The sequence below is a fragment of the Schistocerca nitens genome, chromosome 5 (assembly GCF_023898315.1).
Source record: "Schistocerca nitens isolate TAMUIC-IGC-003100 chromosome 5, iqSchNite1.1, whole genome shotgun sequence".
NCBI classification, from domain to species: Eukaryota; Metazoa; Arthropoda; class Insecta; order Orthoptera; family Acrididae; genus Schistocerca; species Schistocerca nitens.
The window spans coordinates 694,031,830-694,055,660 of record NC_064618.1 but is presented as its reverse complement, the minus strand read 5'-3'; positions in this window follow the sequence as shown (position 1 = coordinate 694,055,660).

Sequence of the window (23,831 nt, the reverse complement as noted above, 5' to 3'; positions counted from 1 at the left end):
TCACCGACTTGCGCGTTTTTGGAACTTACGAAACTAGTCATTTGTCTAAATAAACTTTTAGGAATTAACTTCCTCTCTATCGAACAAAAAAATCCTTCGATTATTTTTTCTTATTGGGAAATTAATTGAGAAAGTATTTCGTAATTCATTTTGGACAAATAAGAAAATAAGATGTGCATGTTTTCCCAGTGTAAAGACTGTTCCATAAAATTTCTGGCGTGCAGCTGTATAAATTCAGCTTCTTCTTCTAATCTCCATTGACGAACTGAAATCACTCAAACTGAAAATTCTGATATGTTAGTCATTTTCGATGTAGTGTCGTTGTTCACAAAGGTTCCTCTTTCGGAATCATTGGCTCTCATTGGAAAGACTTTCGATAAAAAGATTTCAGCTTTATTTGAACATGTTTTGACCTCTAAATAATTTTTATTCAATAACGAATTTTATGAACAGACTGACGGTGCCGCCATGGGTAGTCCTTTGTCGCCTTTGGTGGCCAACTTTTTTATGGAGGACTTCGAAGAGACAGCGCTGGAATCTGCTAGCTTGAAACCCACAGTGTTTTGGAGGTATACTGATGACACGTTTGCAGTTTGGCTCCATGGTGAAGACAAGCTGAAACAACTTTTAAATTATCTGAATTCTATACACAGACAAATTCAGTTCACGATGGAAATCGAAAAAGGTGGATGCCTTCCATTTTTGGATGTGTTGGTACGGCGCAAAGATGATGGCACTTTGGGACTCTAACATTCTGCGTGGTTTCTGTTGTTCTATATCGTGTCTCCCTAGTTCTCGTAACATGCAAAGATCAGCACATTCCTCAAACTGGGGAACTATCAAGAATGGGGTTCCACAAGGGTCAGTCTTGGGTCCTTTGTTGTTCTTATTATATATTAATGACTTGCCATTCTATATTCATGAAGAGGCAAAGTTAGTTCTCTTTGCTGATGATACAAGTATAGTAATCACACCTGACAAACAAGAATTAACTGATGAAATTGTCAATACTGTCTTTCAGAAAATTACTAAGTGGTTCCTTGTAAACGGACTCTCACTGAATTTTGATAAGACACAGTACATACAGTCCCGTACAGTGAATGGTATGACGCCATTAATAAATATAGACCTTAATCAGAAGCATATAGCTAAGGTAGAATATTCCAAATTTTTAGGTGTGTCCATTGATGAGAGATTAAATTGGAAGAAACACATTGATGATCTGCTGAAACGTTTGAGTTCAGCTACTTATGCAATAAGGGTCATTGCAAATTTTGGTGATAAACATCTTAGTAAATTAGCTTACTACGCCTATTTTCACTCATTGCTTTCATATGGCATCATATTTTGGGGTAATTCATCACTGAGGAATAAAGTATTTATTGCACAAAAGCGTGTAATCAGAATAATAGCTGGAGTCCACCCAAGATCATCCTGCAGACATTTATTTAAGGATCTAGGGATATTCACAGTAGCTTCTCAGTATATATACTCTCTTATGAAATTTGTTATTAACAACCAAACCCAATTCAAAAGTAATAGCAGTGTGCATAACTACAATACTAGGAGAAAGGATGATCTTCACTATTCAAGATTAAATCTAACTTTGGCACAGAAAGGGGTGAATTATACTGGCACTAAAGTCTTTGGTCACTTACCAAATAGTATCAAAAGTCTGACAGATAACCAACAAGTATTTAAGAAGAAATTAAAAGAATTTCTGAATGACAACTCCTTCTACTCCATAGAGGAATTTTTAGATATAAATTAAGAAAAAAAAGAAAAAAATATTAAAAACATAAAAATAAAAAATAAAGAAAAACAAAAAACACAAAAAAATAAAGTTGTTATATTAACTTAAGTATGTTGTTAAATTAACCTAATTATGTCATGTATTGGAAAATTCGACTCGTTCCACATCATTACGAAATATCGTATTCATGATCCATGGAACTAGTATTAATCTAATCTAATCTAATCTAACCACTTTCGCGCAACGACGCTCTGAACGTGTTTTTTAGGGAATTGACTAGTTTGAACCTGGGACCTACTGCTGGTAAGGAGACGTCAGGCCACACATGACATGTAGAGTTCAGAAGAGTTCAGTGAGACTAGCGATGATATAACCAAATACTTAATGATTTCAGCGTCAGCTCCACTGCATTCCCTGTAAAAGAATCTTAATACTAACCAAATTTAGTGGAAGGGATTCAAGGCTTTCCTATTTTCAGTTAGCTGGTAAAATAACGTCGAAAAAGCAGTTAAGTTTACCATTGGAAATTTTATTCTACTCACAAAACATTGTTTATAAATTGCACTATTGATAAAAGGAAATGTTTTAATACAGGATGGTGAAAACCAACTGCGTTCAACAAAAATGTGAATGAATATTCCGTGAATGGGTTTCCAAGTTCTACAATGGATCGAAGGATGACCTATGCCATATCACATCTATAATCTAGGTTTAAATTAAGTTTCACAAAAGAGAAAACTATCAAAATGGTCTACAGTGACCCTCAACTATCTTTAATTACTTATCTAACTTGTCGTAAATAACAGTGGCTGATGTGACTTCTCAATAACTATATAACAGAAAAATCATCGCGTTTCAGATTTTTACTTCAAGTGGAAAATGTGAACACCATGAGCTTTAATTGACGATCGACACTAGTATTACGCAAAAGGGGGTGTAACAGATGAGACTTCTGCAGTTCTGAGTGAAGCTTTATTCACTGTTATGCGGCATCGCGTGCGTTCATTACCTTGTCAGTGTTCGTCAGGGGGCGGCGGACAGCACAGCTCCGCTCACCTCGCCGTCTCAGAAGCAACTCTGTCCTAACTTCTCCTTATTACAATTTACCGAAGTTGGTTTAAAAAAACTATCTGGCAGTGTTTTCATCTGACCAATCAGGGTCTCAATGTTAACCTTAAGCTCCACCTACAAAAATTCTGTCTATCCAATGAGAAACGTTATACTTTTCGTGGTGGGGCAATGTTTTTAAAGTTTGCAACGTAACAGAGACGCGAAAAAGTCTCACGCTAAAACTTGCAGCTGGTGTGGTCCTTTTAGTGTTATCGTAAGATCTATACTGTTCTTCTGGAGGGCTCTATCTTTTAACACAGGCAGGGGGGTGGTCCTGACGTAACAGAGATGCGAAAAAGCCTCACGCTAAAACTTGCGGCTGGGGTAGCCCTTTTTGTGTTATCGTAAGATCTATACTGTTATTCTGGAGGGCTCTAGCTTTTAACATGGGTTGTGGGGTGGTCCTAGCGGTTAGCTGGCAACGTGGGTGTCCGTCCCCTATTGTAGGGCCTTCAGCTTAACACGGTTCTGCTCTCGGCTTCTGTTCTCGTTCCTCCCCTCGGAACTGCGTCTGTCTCACGGTGGAAAGGTATGACATGCATTTAGGCATTCTTGTGTTAGTCTGTGGTATTCCATTTGCTCACTCGTTACTCGTATTGCTTTGGTTAATTTAATGTCACGATTTATTCGGAGCTATGTGACATACTACTGGATTTGCTTATCATGTCAGGGTTTTCATGGAAGGTGTTGGATTTGCCTGACACCTTACAGGACATGCAGTGTATCGAAAACCGACCCATACGGATTTATATTTACGTGTAAACAGCTGCCACCATCCTTCGCAGACGATGAGTATACTCAGAACTCTAGTACACAGAGCATACGTCATTGCTGACGAGAGTAGTCTGGAGGACGAGCTTCTACACCTGAGAAGAGTTTTTCAAGACAACTGGTACTCTCCACAGTAGATACGTAAGGCACTACAAATGAAATCAACAATGGGCACAAGAAAAGCGGAAGAAGACACGGTTAGTTTAAGTCCATGGCTTTCATGCCATACGTGGGAAGCCTTTCGTCAAATATAGATCGGATCTCGGGCAACACAAAGTAAAAGTGATTTTTCGCCCTCCACCAAAGACTGCAGCGCTCCTGGGTTCCGTTAAAGATGATTTGGTGCTTCGGAAGCCTGAGGTTTATAAGATCCGCTGTGAGTGTGGCCATTCATACATTGGACAGACGACACGTACTGTCCAGGAGAGATGCACAGAGCACCGCAGGTACACACCCGTCTCCTACAACCTAATAAGGCTGCGGTGGTGGAGCACTCACTGTATTGACACTGGGCATTCTACGGTGTACGATAATGTCGAAATTTTAGCCTCGACATAATCTTTCTGTGACTCAGTAATGAAAGAAGCAATTGAAATTCGGTTGGCAACGAATTTAATCAATAGAGATAGCGGCTTCAGCTTGGACATATCATGGAATCCGTCAATTTCTGTAATTAAATCACGAAGACGTCGCGACGGTGCAGCTCTCCATGACACATCGATATCACCGTGTGGATCGACTGCGCAGCAATAGATCTAATTTACATGCCTATGTTCTACATCTACATCTACATCCATACTCCGCAAGCCACCTGACGGTGTGTGGCGGAGGGTACTTTGAGTACCTCTATCGCTTCTCCCTTCTATTCCAGTCTCGTATTGTTCGTGGAAAGAAAGATTGTCGGTATGCCTCGGTGTGGGCTCTAATCTCTATGATTTTATCCTCATCGTCTCTTCGCGAGATATACGTAGGAGGGAGGAATGTACTGCTTGACTCCTCGGTGAAGGTATGTTCACGAAACTTCAACAAAAGCCCGTACCGAGCTACTGAGCGTCTCTCCTGCAGAGTCTTCCACTGGAGTTTATCTATCATCTCCGTAACGCTTTCGCAATTACTATAGTTCAATTCTTTTATCTTGGTGGCTCGTGCATGCCCGCCCAGACGCGGGAGATTGCTGCGTTGCCAGTTGCAAACGACGTACGCGCCAAGAGAAGCAGCGCCATAGTATAGTATAGTTTGCAAACTTATGTTTAGGGGGGAGCGCGCATTAACCCTTTCGCTGCTACAGAGACGTGGTTCCCGCATTCCGCGATTTTGTCGTCACTGCACTGCTCTCCTATGCTGACACATGGTGTTCCGACTGCTTTGACACACTTATCATTCGATTTCACAAAAAATATTTGGCCCCAAAATTTGATTTTTACACACCTTCCTGACTGATACCTTCCCCCCATAAATGACTTGATTTGTTTCGATGTTCAACGCAGTTGTTGTGCAGCATTAAATGTAGAAAACCATTGCACAAAATTTTGAAGAGTTTACAGAGGTAAAGGTCCATAGCGTATACTTTCCGTATGGTCGATTTTAGTCGCCACAATGTTGAGAATGAAATGTGGACAAGATACCTAAATTTCATATAAAATTTACTGTATGACAATATCTCATTTAATTTAAGTACCAGATAGATGTCGTATGTAATATTGAGAAGTATTCCGTTTTTCGCGACTGTAATAAAAGTTTTATTTATATCAGAGTCATTTCCCTTTTTTCTAAGAAGTTCTGATTAAAAAAAGTTGGCGAAGTACACAAAACTGAATTGTGGACGTAATAAAACATAGAAACTAAAATATATTGTCAGTGAGGCGCAGTGCAAAAACAATTTGTGTTTGTCACAACGGACAGCAAATACTTGCCAAAACATAGATCAGTCGACAAAAACATTGAATATGATGTTGTTGCCAAAGCAACGAAGCAACGAATTGCGTCAGACAATCAAGCAGCTCGGCAACGTACGAGCCGAAATTCTGCTCTAAATAATACTTTTAATACTGTCGCAAAATAATATATCTCAATATGAATAGTAAAACAGCGACTGAGGAAGAGAAGATATAGAAACAAAACAGATAACATGAATATTGTATGTGTACCTTTTCATTGTTTTTAATTGCTGTGAAAAGAAATATTGGAGGACAAAATTAGAAAAACTGTAAACTTATTATGATTATAATGAACAGACAAAGCACTAGAAATTTCAAAAAATTTCATTCAAACGAATAAAATTCATGAAGTAAGACACTTCAAGATTGTTTTTAAATAAAGAAAATATTAAGCCCCAAACAAGAATTGAACTCAGAACCTTTCGCTTAGTAGTCATACATTTTTTTTTATCCTATTTTGTTCGTTTTCGTTCGTTGTATCTGCTCGGGGCGGGCGTCGCAAGACACCCATTTCAGTTGGTCGTTGTTCCAGTAACTCAGTTTTTTTTTTTTTATTACAGGGGGCAGCTAACCCTCTGACCGAACACGCTGAGTTACCGTGCCAGCAAAACCCGAACCATGACGCTAACGCAGCTTGTCGTTCGAAAGAACTCATGGAGGACTCTAATACATCACGCAAAATACCAACAAACACTGTTGGTATGACTCTGAATTACTCACGTTTCATCGAAGTACAATAGGAAAAAACAATTACCGCTGTTCTTTATTGCGAAAAAGCGGTTCGTGAGAATGATACAAACACCTTTCCTTGCTATCGCCTGAATTAGGAGGCTTATTGCTTGTTTGTTTTAATTTATTAATAGAATATGAAGCAATTGGTATAAAGAATGCGTTTTCCAAACTTTCTATAAAAGAAAGTCTGCTATCAAGACATTGCTTTTGTTCAATTACTTTATTTATGGCTGAACGTTTCTAAAACTGAAGACACTCGTCCCTGCTCTGCACTGCAGTCGATCTCTGGCAACGTCGTTCTCTGTTCATTGGCTGAATGGGTTTTGTGACGTCAGATGCGCAGAACGAACCTAAACTCGGTCGCCGTCGTAAATGACGCACACTATGAATGATCCTATAACGGAGTGCGCTGCTCTCCATTGGGTCTTCTCTATATCTTCTATCAACCCTATCTGGTACAGATCCTACACTGTTGAGCAATATTCAAGCAGTGGGCGAACAAGTGTACTGTAACCAACTTCCTTTGTTTTCGGATTGCATTTCCTTAGGATTCTTCCAATGACTCTCAGTCTCGCATCTACTTTACCGACGATCAACTTTATATGATCATTCCATTTTAAATCACTCCTAATACCTACTCCTAGATAATTTGTGGAATTAACTGTTTCCAGTTGCTGACCTGCTATATTGTAGCTAAATGATAAAGAATCTTTCTATATATTCGCAGTAGCACATTACACTTGTCTACATTGAGAGTCAATTGCCATTCCCTGCACCATGTCTCAATTCGTTGCAGATCCTCCTGCATTTCAGTACAATTTTCCATTGTTACAACCTCTCGATATAATACAGCAAATTCCGATGTTATCCACAAAGTCATTTATGTGTATTGTGAATAGCAACGGTCCTATGACACTCACCTGCCGCACACCTGAAATCACTCTTACTTCGGAAGACTTCTCTCCATTGAGAATGACATGCTGCATGTTACACCTCTTTGCCGCCTATCAACGTCCCTCGTGCCTTGTGTATATTTGGCAGCATACGCAGTGGTTCGGTCCTCGAGTTTAAAAGGACGAGGAAAGTGCTGGAGCGTTAGTCACCTCGGCTCATTCTGAAAATGGATGGACGGTATTCAGCCGAAATATTAGAAGAAGAAGCTAAATTTATGCAGCTGCACTCCCGAAATTTTATGGGAAAGAAAATAAGATATTTCATACAAAGCGGGGTAGTCTCACAACTCCACCAACGTATCCCGTCAATAATAACCATACAAGCAAAAAAATGTGAATACAATTCCAATCATTTTAGGACAATGTCATAAAACCACAAGCATGTAGCTCTTCAGATAAAATTATTAAATAGAAAAAAAAATTGATCTGCGATAGTCATAATACCCCACTTATTAATGCGAGGGTTAGTAAAGTGATTACATTTCGTAGAATCAATAATTGCTTGTTATTATTCCTCCTTCAAGAAGAATATAATAATTCCAATCCCAAAGAAAGCAGGTGTTGACAGATGTGAAAATTACCGAACTATCAGTTTAATAAGTCACAGCTGCAAAATACTAACGCTAATTCTTTACAGACGAATGGAAAAACTGGTAGAAGCCGACCTCGGGGAAGATCAGTTTGGATTCCGTAGAAATGTTGGAACACGTGAGGCAATACTGACCTTACGACTTATCTTGGAAGAAAGATTAAGAAAAGGCAAACCTACGTTTCTAGCATTTGTAGACTTAGAGAAAGCTTTTGACAATGTTGACTGGAATACTCTCTTTCAAATTCTGAAGGTGGCAGGGGTAAAATACAGGGAGCGAAAGGCTATTTACAATTTGTACAGAAACCAGATGGCAGTTATAAGAGTCGAGGGGCATGAAAGGGAAGCAGTGGTTGGGAAAGGAGTGAGACAGGGTTGTAGCCTCTCCCCGATGTTATTCAATCTGTATATTGAGCAAGCAGTAAAGGAAACAAAAGAAAAGTTCGGAGTAGGTATTAAAATTCATGGAGAAGAAGTAAAAACTTTGAGGTTCGCCGATGACATTGTAATTCTGTCAGAGACAGCAAAGGACTTGGAAGAGCAGTTGAACGGAATGGACAGTGTCTTGAAAGGAGGATATAAGATGAACATCAACAAAAGCAAAACGAGGATAATGGAATGTAGTCAAATTAAGTCGGGTGATGCTGAGGGAATTAGATTAGGAAATGAGACACTTAAAGTAGTAAAGGAGTTTTGCTATTTAGGGAGTAAAATAACCGATGATGGTCGAAGTAGAGAGGATATAAAATGTAGACTGGCAATGGCAAGGAAAGCGTTTCTGAAGAAGAGAAATTTGTTAACATCGAGTATAGATTTTAGTGTCAGGAAGTCGTTTCTGAAAGTATTTGTATGGAGTGTAGCCATGTATGGAAGTGAGACATGGACGATAACTAGTTTGGACAAGAAGAGAATAGAAGCTTTCGAAATGTGGTGCTACAGAAGAATGCTGAAGATAAGGTGGGTAGATCACGTAACTAATGAGGAGGTATTGAATAGGATTGGGGAGAAGAGAAGTTTGTGGCACAACTTGACTAAAAGAAGGGATCGGTTGGTAGGACATGTTTTGAGGCATCAAGGGATCACAACTTTAGCATTGGAGGGCAGCGTGGAAGGTAAAAATCGTAGAGGGAGACCAAGAGATCAATACACTAAGCAGATTCAGAAGGATGTAGGTTGCAGTAGGTACTGGGAGATGAAGAAGCTTGCACAGGATAGAGTAGCATGGAGAGCTGCATCAAACCAGTCTCAGGACTGAAGACCACAACAACAACAACATTCCTCCTCACCACCACAGAAAAACCCACAAATTTATATAAAATTTTGATAGTACGAAGTTATCTACTAATTGCTGCTTCTTTAAAAAAATTACAGCTTAAATGTGACGATCAATGTTCATTACAGAGTGAAGATTGATTATTCGTGACAGTAAAGTTTTCTGTATTAATTTTTTCATTTTAATTAGTTTCTTTGCCACTATGTAATAAGACTAATGCTGCGCATTAACCACAGAGTACTGGCAGATATTTCGGTGGAATGTTTTCTGCTGCCATACTGAGCAGCAGTGGAAGGAACTGGGTTCCCCTACGGAGGAGGCGGTGTGAAAGTGCCGGACTTCGAACGCCCTCTCCTTCCTGCCGCAACCCGTCAGCCGCCAGCCAGTCGGAAGGGCAACGCCCTCTACACGAACGTGCGGCCGCAGGAAGAGAGCTCTCGGAAGGTTCTGGCATGCGGCTGTCAAAGGGGTAAAGTCGAGGATGCATTTCATTACACGCCAGAAAAGCAGTTCCAGAGGAGCATTCAATAGCTGCTACTTCTGTGAAGAAATACTCAAACTTGCTTTCGCTTTCACAGATTGGTGTAGATTTTCCTTCTATTATTATTCTGTGTGAGATTAGTACATCTCAGCAGATCAATTAAATCACTCGTACTAGCAGATGGGCACGTCGTCGCCAGCCACTGTTACTGAGCGGCTGATGTGTCTGAGTGCCATGGAGAGACCAAGAGTTCAGTGGCGAGTATTGGCAGCAACGTTCTCTTAATTGGACAATTGTTACTGGGACCACTGAAAAGAGCTGGAGAGCTGTTTCACGGAGAAGTAGCAACTTTGGTTTCGAAAGACAGCACCATCAGCTGTGGCAGCAATATGCTGTAGACATGTCCCTCTAAAAATGCTGTCAAATAAGTCACCAAAGTTGATGTTAATTGATGTTACTACGTTTGGTCGGCTAGTCAGTGTGATTCAACGGCGACACTTGGCATCACAAGGTGCAGTTCAGATTATAAATTTACAGAATGGCCATTAGAGACAATAACAACCTTATTATTGTAGTTGTTTATTCCAACGCAGTCTCATTCCATTGTTGCTGTTATAGCAATCAAATATCAAACAAACGTCTTTCATCTATAAGGAGATAGAGCACTGTTTGGGCAGTCACCTTAACGAACGATCCATGCTATATGAAGCGCCTTTTTACAACAGAACTGCACCACAGATGCATACATTTAAGAATTCATCGTAGCCATTAATAACAGATATAATCTAAAATCTCTCAGGCCATGTATCTGATATGGACAAGCTCATAATATTTGTAATTTAAAATACTAGTAGTCGTGAATATCAAATAAAAACAAATTACAAATTAAGTCAAACTTTCATCAGTCTCGCTAACTGAGATTTACAAAGTACAGTCACTATGATTCAAAATATCTTTAAGCTCTTTACTTTATCTACTCAAAAATAAGTACACAACCGTAGTAGTTCCCATACCAGCTAGACAATACTCTTATCCATCGCGAATTCTTCTCTTTGGCCAACCTCTTCTCTTCATCTCAGAGTAGCATTTGCATCCTATGTCCTCAGCTGATTGTTGGTTATATTCCAACTGTCTACGTCTATAGTTTTATCCTCTACAGCTCCCTGTAGCACAACTGACATTATTCTATGATGTCTTAACACATCTCCTATCATCTTGTATACTGTTGTCAGAGATTTCATCGCCGATTCTGCGGAGAGCATCCTTATGCTTAATATTAACAGTTCACTAAAATTTCATCAAACTTCTGTAGAACCACATTTCTCTTTGATTCTTTTCTATTGTGGTATTCCCACACTACACGATTCACTTCCATAGAATGTTGTGTAACAAACGTACATTCTTCGAAATTTCTTTCCCAGACTATGGCCGATATTTGAAGACTTCTCTTGGACAGGAATACCCTCTGTGTCTAAACTAGTCTCCTTTTCATGTCATCCATGTTTCATCCGTCATGGGTTATTTTGCTTCTTCGATAGCAGTATTCCTCAACTTTAATTTTGTTGTCCCCAATTTTGATGCTGAGTTCATCGCTCATCTCACTTCTATTGCTCCTCCTTAATTTCGTCTTTGTTAGGTACACTATCCTTTCATATTCTGTACTCATTAGACCGTTCATTCAGTACAAAACGTCCTGTAGTCCTTCTTCAGTTATACTGAGGGTAGCAATATCAGTGAATCTTATTGCTATCTTTTCACCCTTATTTATAATCCTATTCCTCGATTTTTCTTTTATTTCTGTCATTGCTTGGTCGATGTATAGGTTGAACATTAGGAGCGAAAGATAACATCCCTGTCTTACACGTTTTTTAATCCGAGCATGTCGGAAGTCGTTGTCTTCCACTGCTATTGCTCCCTCTCGGGTCCTGTGCATATTAAATACTATTTGTCATTCCCAAAAGCCTTCTCAGAATTTCGAATATCTTGCACTATTTGAAATTGTCGAACCATTTTCCCAGGTAGATAAATCCTATGAACGAGTCCTGAATTTTCTCCTGTTTCCATTATCAGTCGCAAAGTCAGAACGGCTTCTCTGGTCCTCTTACCTTTTTGAAAACCAAACTTATCGTGGTCTTAAAGACGCTTAACTTCCTTTTCCTTTCTTCTGAAAATTATTCTTGCCAGCAACTTAAGTGCATGAAACATGATGCTAATTCTGCGATAGTATTCACACATACTTTCCCTTTGGTATATTCGGGATTGTGATGATGATATTTTTCCAAAATTTTAATGGTGTGTCTGTAGACTCATAGATTCTTGCACTAATTTGAGTAGTCGCTTGGTTGCCACCTCCCCCAAGGATTTCAGATATTCCGAAGGACATTTAATTATTCTATCTGTGTTATCTGATCACAAGTGTTCCACAGATATTTCAAGGGGTCGTGGACGTGAACGAGCTGTGTTTTTATGCTTCGCTTTCGGTGCGCATTACCCGTGACCTGCAATGCGGAGGAAATTGCGGTTTTGTACCAACAATGAATGACATTAATTGAAGCTGTACAAGGAAATTTATTAAATTGTCAGTTATAGTTTAAGAATTACGACATTTTGTCTAATAGATGGTTTTATAACACTCGTTTCTTTTCTGGTACTATTTTCTGGTGCATCATCAGTCTAACAGCATTCATACTGTGGCAGGGCGCTGTCAACATTCATAGGAACGCATTATGTCTCTCGTTTCGTCGTTTTTAGTGCACCTGAGGAAACAGAAAAATCTTTATTATACCACATAATTATTTTGCTCAGGAATTACCGCTAAAATTACATGCAGAATGACAAACATAGAAATTTTCTGCAACATATTAGGCATAATACAATGAGACTATACCATTCTTCACTTGGGAGAAATTTGGTGAACATAGCTCAAACCATAGAGAAGATACATTACCTAAAGTTCGGAAAATGTAATATCGAGAAAATTGGAAAAGGCTGTTCACAGTGCTTTTAACTCACCGAATGCCTCTTTCAGATCATTCCAGCAGCATATTCTTGCTGGCCAGATGTTTCTTTATCCTCCACATTTTTTCAGGAGTCCTTTTCTTACTCGGAACTCTTCAGTGGTGGCTTCCGCAGCCTTTCAGCTTCAACTACTCGCTGACGATCTATGGCAGTTGGAGGAACTATCACATTATTTCCTGGTTAGATAACCAATTTGTCCGTTATTTCTGTTCTGCTAACTGCACCATCATTGAAAGAGATGACATCATCCATCACACCTATTTTGAATACCGTCCTTCCAACCAACACTGTTTTTGGTACCTGTTGCCACACGTAACTGTTGAAACTCTTAAGCCGGCCGGGGTGGCCGAGCGGTTCTAGGCGCTACAGTCTGGAACTGCGCGACCGCTACGGTCGCAGGTTCGATTCCTGCCTCGGGCATGGATGTGTGTGATGTCCTTAGGTTATTTAGGTTTAAGTAGTTTTAAGTTCTAGGGGACTGATGACCTCAGAAGTTAAGTCCGTGTAATATTAGTAATTTTCGCCTCACAAAAATTAATATATGCTCAATAGTAAATGCCTGATAGCCTAAAGTTATCGAACAATTGTAAAGTAAAAGAAATGAGCCAATGCATAGCAGCGACAGAGTCTATTATTCTTTATCTTTGCCGTTCTTGCGCGGTGCCTGTAAATCTCTACGTACATGTATCGATTAATTGTATAAAAAAGAATTCTGTTGTTTCAAGGCAAATGAGGCTTTTGGTGCCTCACCTTTTACTGTTTGTATTCTATGAAAGGCGGACGCGGACTCGCTGCGTTCCGCAACTGTATTTTATATTTTATGTGTAAATACTGAGTGAATATGCTAATTGTTATTTTTTCCAATCAGAAAACATGTATTTTCTTGTAAATGATTACGAACAGACAGCATCAAGAGGACATTTTGACTATTATGTATAAAGTATTTAACCACAATGGTCATATATTGTAATTTAATATGAAAAGGTACGTAGCATTAAAAAACGCGAGTTAAAGATAAGTGTGCTTATTTTAGTAAATTAACCCTGATAATTTCCATCTCCTCATTTACTTGAATTATAATTATTTTGTGTTACTTCATCACCAGAAATTACGATCACGCTGATGGGCCGAACGCAGCATGAGGCTGAAGGAACATTATCGTTTTCCTATTATTTCTGAACCAACCTTTTTGTGTAGTGTTGCATTTCTTTTAAAGTCTATAAATCTTTTGGTCCCTTAGTGTTGATCCGGGTATGACTACATAGCGACTACAAAACTGCACAGAAATGATAATGTTTCTTCCGAACGATCTCATATATATATATCAATATGCTGCTCTTATTCAGGTATTTAATGCTCAACGTATGTTATTATAATAGTGTAAATAATCCCTGATTCTGTTGCCAAGTGGCCCACCAATATATTCACTTCTTCGACATTTTTCAAAAAAAAAAAAATAATAATAATTCTTTTTCTTTTCGTCCCCCAAGAGCAACGCTACATCCCATAGTGCTCAGAGCCATTTGAACCATTTTTTGAAACTCTTATCATGGTTCTGTGTGCGGCCATGTAGACATCTGCTGAATAATTTTATATCTGCAAAGTCCCTGGAAATTGACTTCATTGTCTGCGTTACTGTGGCAGTTCGACAGTGAACTGAAATGAGACGTGGCTGGTGTACAGGCTTTTGTTCAAAGAGCGTTTAAGAACAACTAAAAATTTTGATAGTTGATGATGCACACATTTTTGGAAACGGAAGAAATCTGTCTTTCAGATGGAGATAAATTTTTGTTTTCTATTTTTCAGTCATTTTCACTTCGAGGTCCCCGTAAGTTCTACCTCTAATACCAGATCCCCTATAACTTCCATATCATCTCCAGTGTCTTGTATCACGTAATTATCCAAGTTGTCCCCGTCATAGAGCCCTTCGATATAATCTTTCCGCCTACCCGCGATCTCCATTTCGTTTAGCAGTGGAATTATCATTGCACTCTTAGTGTTAACGCTTGTGGTTTTAGTTTTAGCGGAGGTGGTATGACTTTTGTATATGCTGAGTCAATCCTACCGACAATAGTGTCTTATTCGATATCTTCACACCTAGGGGCAGCCATTTCGACTTGGCTACCTACTTAAATCACTCCGAAGGAATTTGTGTTGCTCTATTCCGGTATTCCTCTGGACACTTTCATCGATCAGTTGAAGTATTTCTTCTGTTACAGACAGTTTCTTCATAGTCACCTTCCTTGTATCTATGTTTGTCTAAATTTTGTGATATCCTCTTTGTAGAGATGGCCATTCGACTTCAACTGAACTGCCTACTGTGGTGTTCATTATTTAGGTATCTATGACAACGGAGAACTTCAGACGCATCTTATCATTCCTTAGTGCTTCAGTATCCCACTTTTTCGCACATCGATTCTTTTGTAAGAATCTCTTGAACTCCAGCCTACTCTTCATCATCACTAAATTGTGATCAAAATTTACATCTATTCTCAAGTACTTCTTATAATCCAGTATCTGATTTTGGCATCTCCGTCAGACCACGATGTAAACCAGTTGGAATCTTCCCTTGTCTCCAGGCCTATTCCAAGTATACCTACTCCTATTTTTGAACAGAGTAGTCTCCATTTCCAGCTGAAATTTATTGTAGAATTCAATTAGTCTTTCTCCTCTCTCATTCTACTACCAAGCACATATTTTCCCGTAATTCTTTCTCCTATTCATTAACTACTACCATGTTACAATCTCCCGTGATTATTAATCATCTTATATTACATATTGAATTACCAATTCAACATCTTCATTGACTTTTCTGTCTCTTCTTCTTTGGTTTGAACAGAAATCCTAATGGTGTTGTAATTTCACCTTAATGACCACCACAATATCTAGACTGAGCCTAACTTAAACTTATGACATTCCACGCTCTTCGGTTGGTTATTTAATATTTTTCTAACGGTTACCTCCCCCTTGACGGTCCCATCCCAGAGATACAAATGGGGAAATAATCTAGGATCTTTTGCCAATGGGCAGATCATCAAAGCACTTATTAATTACCGCCCACATGTCCTGTCGATACACGTTGTCTGTCTACAGTGCAGTGCTTTCTGCTACCCTCTGCATTCTCAAGCCGTTGATCACTGTTGATTCTTTCGCCTTTTAGGGGCATTTCCCACCACAGGGACAAGATATTAGTCTGAATCCGCGTCTGCTCCTCCTCTTTAGCAGGGCCGTTGGCTGAGCATTAGATTAGTGTCGCGATGAAAAGGTTGTCTACATTTAGTTCAAATGGTTCAAATGGCTCTGAGCACTATGGGACTTAACATCTGTGGTCATCAGTCCCCTAGAACTTAGAACTACTTAAACCTAACTAACCTAAGGACATCACACACATCTATGCCCAAGGCAGGATTCGAACCTGCGACCGTAGCAGCCGCGCGGCTCCGGACTGAGAGCCTAGAACCGCTAGACCACCGCGGCCGCCTACATTCAGTTGCACATTCGTATCGGTTCAATAAGTTAGTGTACATACTCATTTCACACAATTATGAAATTATTAATAAGGTAGTGAAGAGTTTAGAAGATTGAACATACACAGTAAAGGTGCTGCAAAACTTTCAACGCTACGAATCACTATAAAAAGCAATGTAAATACTTTGTAGCGAGAATCATTGTCCCACAAATATAAATGACTAGCATCCAGGATATTCGTGTAGGTAAAGCAATAAACTGGGAAAATTATTTGTTAATTCCAGAGACAGTTTATTCTTCCACATATTTAAAGTTATTTTAGTGAACATTTTCAAGTAACCGCATTTCCAATTTCTTCTCACTATCCCCGTAATTAAATTGAGTGCTCTAACTTTCCAAGTTGTCCTGGAACTCAACACCACAGTTCTTTCTGAGTGTTGGTAAGTGTTTTATGTTTATTTTGATTGCACAGAATCTGTCACGTCTACAGACCAATTGTCAGACTTGGTCAATTCACATGTAGGTATCCTTTCCGCTTTGATCAAAGAATATATCGTCATTACTTGATACGCAAGTGTATTTACGTACATCTACACATATACTCCACAAGACACCTCATCGTTTCTGGCTGAGCGTACCATGTTCCCCTATTTATCATTTCCTTTCCTGTTCGGCAAAGCGAGGGAAAATCGAGTGTCTGTATGCCTCCGTACGATACCTAACTTCTCTTACCTTTTGCCGGCATTAGAATCGTTCCGTGGGCAGCTATAACTGCTTGTTCTCCAAATTTTCTAAAGTGTTTCTCGAAAAAAAAAAAACATCTTCCCGCCAGGGATTGCCATTTGAGTTCATGAAGTATCTCCGTAAAACACGTGTGATGATCGAATCTACCAGTGGCATAGCAGCGTATTTCTTAAATATCTCGATAGCATTCTTTGATCCGGTCTGGAGCAGTACTCAAGAATGGTTTACACTAGTGTTCTACATACAGCCTCCTTTGTAGATGAGTTACACTTTCTAAGAACGCTTCCAATAAACCGAAGTCGACCATTCGCCTTCCCTACTATTTTTCTCACGTGATCGTTCCAGTTCATATGGCTTGGCAACGTTGTACCGATATACATTGATGTCCAAAATTAAAGAAACGAATGCTATTTCCCCGTCCTGTGTCTAATACACGATACAATCATGCAGACTGTCAACAGATGACGCTACGATCGTGTTCTGCACGGAATATGGCTTTCCGATCAAAGGACAAGCACGCCAGCAATGACGTCAGGCCATCTATCCAGCGGGTTAGTGTTTGAAGTGTAGTCCCACATCCACAATCGCCGTGTACACAGTCACAGACGGTGTAGTATGACACAAAGAAGACTATAGACTTTCTGCTGTGGAGGGCCATAAATACAATGGAAGCAGGAGAGTGACGAACTGTTGGCTTAATGTGAACCGTTCAGTTGTTTCTCGGATGAGGTGAGAGTTCATAGAGACCAAAACTGTATACCGGGGACCAACAAGCGCCGACCACGTGTGACTTTAGAAAGAGTGTACCGTTATTTGGCTGTAAAGGCACGACGGAACCGCCTTAATACTGGACTGCAGCTGGCACCTGACCTCGCAGCATTATCTGCGCGTGTTGCATCGAGGCAAACGATGTACGGGAAGCTTCAGCAGAGTGGTCTTTATTGTTGGTCTTTATTGTTGGAGATCTGCTGTCATTTTCCTCTGGTGTGTCTTCACGGAAGGGAACGTCTAGCGTGCAGCTGTCAACATGCCACCTGGACGGACGAACGGTGGGCCAAGTTCTATTCATAGATGAGTCAGGATTTGGTCTGGAGAGTGATTCTCGACGTATTCGTGTAACACGATTTCGGGACCCAAACATTGTGGAAAGAGACCGATAGCGGGGACGAACCCCAATGGTGTGGACAGAGATTATGTTGACCACTCGAACACCTCTTCACGAAATTGCACGGGTGAATCAGCAAGATTTAACTGCTGTCAGGCACGGTGAGAGGATCCTGTCATCTCATGTGCGGTTGTTGCGGGGTGCTGTGGGCCCAGGTTTCGTACCGATGGACAATAATGTTCGGCCTTATAGAACACCTGTGACTGACGTTTTTTGGAAAACGGAAGGTTTTGCATGCATGATGTGACGTGTTCGCTCTCCCGATTTCAGTCCCATAGATCACGTCTGGGATGCACAAGGGAGATGAGTCGCATCACGTCAGTATCCACAAACAACTCTGAAAGACATGCCAGCAGCTCTGCAGGAAGAATGGGCGTTATTACCTCAACGTGGGATTGATATCATTCGCAGCATGTCCCGTAGTTGTCAGGCCTGTATTGGTTCAAATGGTTCAAATCGCTCTGAGCACTATGAGACTTCACTTCTGAGGTCATCAGTCCCCTAGAACTTAGAACTACTTAAACCTAACTAACCTAAGGGTATCACTCACATCTATGCCCGAGGCAGGATTCGAACCGGCGACAGTAGCGGTCACGCGGTTCAATACTGTAGCGCCTAGAACCGCTCGGCCACCCCGGCCGGCCCTGTATTGGTGCCAGAGGTGGTCACACCCCATACAGTGACCAGTTGTCAAAATGCGTGTGCAAATCCGTTAAGTTTTGTCTATCGTTATTCATGTTGCAGTTGATTACGTTCTGTATTCTTTACATTGTTTCTACTTCACTATCTCCTGTTTATATATTTTCTGATAAAATAGACGCAACCTTGCAAAATTTCCGTATGTTGCTTTAATTTTGGAGACCAATGCATTTTATGGACGTTACTCCGACAAACACACCACTGCTACTGTGTTCGAACATTAGAAGATTGCTTTTCCTACTTTTTCTAAAACAAAAATATTGTTACGTACAGTCAGCCCAACCTGCTGACACACGCCAGCCGCTACGAGAATGTAGTGCCGTGAGTCTCACATCAACAACTCGGTACCAATCACTAACGAAAAATTAACTGAAAAATGAAGTGCACTACAGCACTCCCGTAAAACGGTTTGCGGAAAGACATCGACTGTAATGGGTTCTATTGACATTGCAGTAACTGGTGCAGCTAGTCTTTATGTTAGTAGTTTAGCGCCTGCTGCTTCGCTCACGTAGATTGTATCGTCTGCACAGTTTTTTTTTGTTTGTTTTTATTTAATCGCATTTGTGTGTCCTTTCATTACTCATATATACGTCTACACACACTCTGCGAGCAGTTTATCTCGTCCACGCAAAGTAATCTGTGGGCAGGGTACTGAAATTTAATTTAAAAAATTATTGACTCATTACATGGCTAACTGTCTTTCCATAATTAAACCGTTTCAATGAGTTTAATTTAACTTCACATAGTGACTTAAAAAATCAAAAAATAAGAAGAGAACAGACAATTCGGTTAAGTGGTTCCTATAGTTATTAGAGCGAGTCTTCCATCCGATACTGAATTCTTTCATCTCAAAGGTATATTACTATACATGAAGTCGCATTTAAAAGTGCTATCTATTTTTTCAACAATAATGATTATTTTTCGTAGCAATCACAACAAAAGTAATTGTTTAAACATATATTACGCTAACTGGGAAAAAATGTGTTGAAGATACATTTCTGTTTCTATGCATTTCTGACAAACCCGATTTTTCATGGTGACTCTTAGACAGATTCCTTTGATTAAGTTTTGCGACATCTAAACTTTTCACTATAATTAAGGCTATAGAAGTATCGTCTTTTATGAACATACTTCGGACTGAAAAGAGATTCTTGTAGATTTTTCGTCAGTCCAGTCTTTCGAGTTCTTTTGGTGATTTTTCCATTTAAACTTTCTCTTTTTCTAACCGCGAAGCAAAATAGAAATTTCCCAAGATTTAACTTGAAAAATGTTTTCATCACGAAACATTTTCATAATACTTACCGTCCCCTGTTGCACCCTCTTAGAGGCTGAAGTTTCAAGCGAGAAGTCAAATACCAGTTTTCATTGATGTCCTTTAAAAATGCTTTAGTAATCCTTTAATAATGATTTATTATAAAAATGAGCCACTATTTCATCCTCTAGGGGGTTAAAGTTTCAAAAATTCTGAAACACGTAATTTTTAATTCTGACCGAGAAACCGAACACCAATTTTCGTGGATTAGTTTCAGAATTGCTTTAATAGTGACATTTTTCAAAACACCTTTCATCCCGTATTTCACCCCCTTAGGAATGCCTGCACAAGATTCACACCCTTTCCAATTACAAGTTTCTGTCCTCAATGGTTTGGCTTGGACGATGATAAGTTAGGGAATCAGTCAGGACATTTCATTTCAGTTGTAGATATCAGTTGCAAAATACTCCATGAAAATGCAGTTGTTTACAGTTAATAAATTTATTTAAGGTAAATCAGTTTTCAGAATGAGTCGTGCTTGTATAGGTCAGTCTGTACATCACTTTCTGATGAAGGCAAACGTCCCAGGTTCGAGTGGTGGTCGGGCACACATATGTAATCTGTCAGTTCGTGATATCCATCCTTAACAAATCAATCAATATAAAATATTATCAGAAATATCAATATTTATCCTATATCGTCCATCGTTAACACTTTCAGGTATCTTAATTCCGTGGCCTGTCAGGATCCAGTATGAAAATTTTCAGTTTACTGAAAGCATGCCAGATATACAAAGCGAGACAAGTAGATTGCTACAATATCAAAACCATCTCAAAAACCGAAGTTGCTGAATTCTACAAGCATTGTTTCATGATTAACAAACGAAACGTTCCTGTTCGGTGTAGCTCCAAGTGAATAAGTAACATGTACGGTGAGTCATTACAGACATTATGACGCATAATTCTTCCTAATACGTTTCCACGTGCCCCCCCCCCCCCCCCCCTGGACAACCACCAACAGTATAACCAGCTGGGTTGGCCTGGTAACCTCTCCTCGCTCCCGAGTAGTGAGGGTAGCTGTCCTTTGAACTCCGCTTGGTCCCTTACCCTCGCCTTTTACCACATACGTGGAATCAGGAGTTCTTAGAGAAGGAAGACGTCACCGATTCTGAGCTTCTGTATTCTACCTACATCGTTTTACTGAAACAACCATTCTTTCCCTCTGCAGCCTACCACCAAGCCCCAAGTAGGACGATAATTTCCAAGTGTTGGGGTCTACTCATATCCTTGATACGGCAGTGGAGCAATTAGTCCAAAGCGTTGCATAGCCTATGCCACAGTTAGTAGCGTGAAAGTAATAATGCGAGTCTTGTTAGCAATAATGTAGCTACCAGTTAGAGACGTGAGACTATTGCACTCTTGACGCGCACTAAATAGTTCTTACTGCACATCAGGTGTGTATAAGTGTTTCCGTTTTCCTCATAAATTACGTACAAAACGACAACATATACTCAGTCAGACAAAAGTTTGTTTGTGTGGCCATCCTCCGCAGCAAGTACAGAAATAATTGTTTTGTAAATAAAACCACCTTTGCTTGCTGCAGCTTGATTTATTTTTCCCAGCCGCGTTTCGTCTTTTTCTTACTCTAAGGAATCTTCGGTGGGATAGTTTGTTGGCATCTGCGTTTCCTCTCATCTGGTCTGGAGGTCACACCACGACTTCATTACCGAAACATAAGGACAATTGTATATTCTGAACTTTTTGTTTCACGCTGTTCACCATGTTTCTTCTTCCATTTTGCGGTGACTATTATTCTTTTGCCACTAGTTACAGCTATTTGGTCGAAAACTGTGCTTTTAAAGATGTAAATACTGTGAGTTCATTATGTGTTCCCTCCTGTTTGGTTTGTTTACCTTTAATTTTCAAACAAAGAGCTATAACTATCAGCAAAAGAATAATAGTCCACCACAAAGAAGAAGGAGAAACTTGGTGAATAGTATGAAAAAAGAGATTCAGAATTTTAAATTGCACTTATGTTTCGGAAATGAGGTGTAGTGTGCCCTCCAGACCAGATGAGAGGAAACGCAGATGCCAACAAACTATCCCGCTGAACATTCTTAGAGAAAGAAAAAGGCGAAACGCGTCTGCGAAAAATACAGTAAGTTGCAACAAGAAAAGGCGGTTTTATTTACAAAACAAATATTTCATTCAGAAACGTGGCAAAAATCGTGAACGCCCGAGTCTCTGTTCCGGAGGCTCCACCTGGGAATAGATATATATTATATATATATTATATATATTATATATATATATATTATATATTATATATATATATTATATATTATATATTATATATATTATATATATTATATATATTATAGATATATATTATATATAGATATATATTATTCAGAAACAACGATAGCCACGTCCAGAATTTCGAGACAAGGTGATGACTAAGAGGCAGGATTTTGTCCCAACACAATATTAGTAGCCAAGTGCCTTGAATAAAACTTTTCCGATCATGGATATTGGAGACTCTAAACCCAGAGAGTTGTAGAAGTTTGTAGTAACTTGTCACGAATTTCGTTTCGCCAGTGACAGCCGTTTGAAGCAATGGTAGCGTATAGTTTGTTGTGTCCTGTGATTTACCCAGTACTGTAGCGTTAGTTTTTGTGTCTTGTCTTTGGCCATCCCATATTTCGGTCAACAGTGGTGAATGTGTTATTTTCAGCGATTGGATCAGTTCGTGTTAGTCACCAATTCGCCTTGTTCTTGCGCTCCAGCGCGCCATCACCCGTGTACATATTCTTGTCTATTAAGGCTGCAGCCAAAGGAAATTGTGATTTGTCAGTGGTTAGCGCTTTCCTGAGAGTGGCCGATAATATAAATGGATGCATATAAGACCGATGGAAAGGCATTTGAGGTGGTCATCGCCTTGTCTGAATTGATTGTGAAGTTTCGTTGACGGAGACCTTAAACCATCTGAATCTCGCGAGATCTTAGTTATCTGAATGAAGAACATACTGAAAGAAGTCTTAAGCGGTATAGCGTGTAAAGGCGAAATGTCGTAAGTGGAATCGCAGACGCACAGCTATTACTGATGGTAGAAGTTTAGGACCACTTCCTAAAACGTCATTAAGAGACTGAGCGTCTTTCTTGATGAGAATATCAATCAAAAACAACTCGCCATTTCACAAATCCTTACCTTACTTTTTGGGCTACGTGATGTGTCAGATAAAAGATGTCTCTATGTGCTTCAGAGAGAGTTAACTTGACATGGCCTTGTGTGACATATTCTAACATCTGAGTGTAGTACGAGTGTCTGACCTAGCTTCTAGTAGACGCTTTTTCAGTGCAGCAAAACGTCTTTCGGTGTTTCGAAAGTTACAGGAAGAACGAATGTCGACTTACAAGGGAGACGAACTACCTGCCGACCATCTTGGATAAACTACGATGCGTTGAACTCTTCCAAAATTCCGAAGTCTCTGGGACTCATTCATGGTTCCCGTTCAGAGATAGTATCTATCGATTCCCAGAAACACCTGATGTTCTGAGCTGTTAGCTCTTGTGAAACGAGGGTAATAAGGTTAATGGCGGTGTGGATAGCTGAATAGCATGATCGACTTCCACTAAATATCTAGCCAAACATCGACGAGGTATGAAAGGCAGATGGAGATAATCGTACGGGCGATGTCGGCTTCTATAAGCAGATCCATGGGAATGTCCGTGCGTTTGTCAGTAGGCTCACTGATAGTTTACATGTGTGTTGCATAATTGTGGCATTTCGTGATACAGATTGGTGGAACATAAAGAAATGTGAACACTGAAAGGTGTTCGTAGTAACGTGCTCCTTATTTCTTATACTTCTTGAATTCAGTAGGACG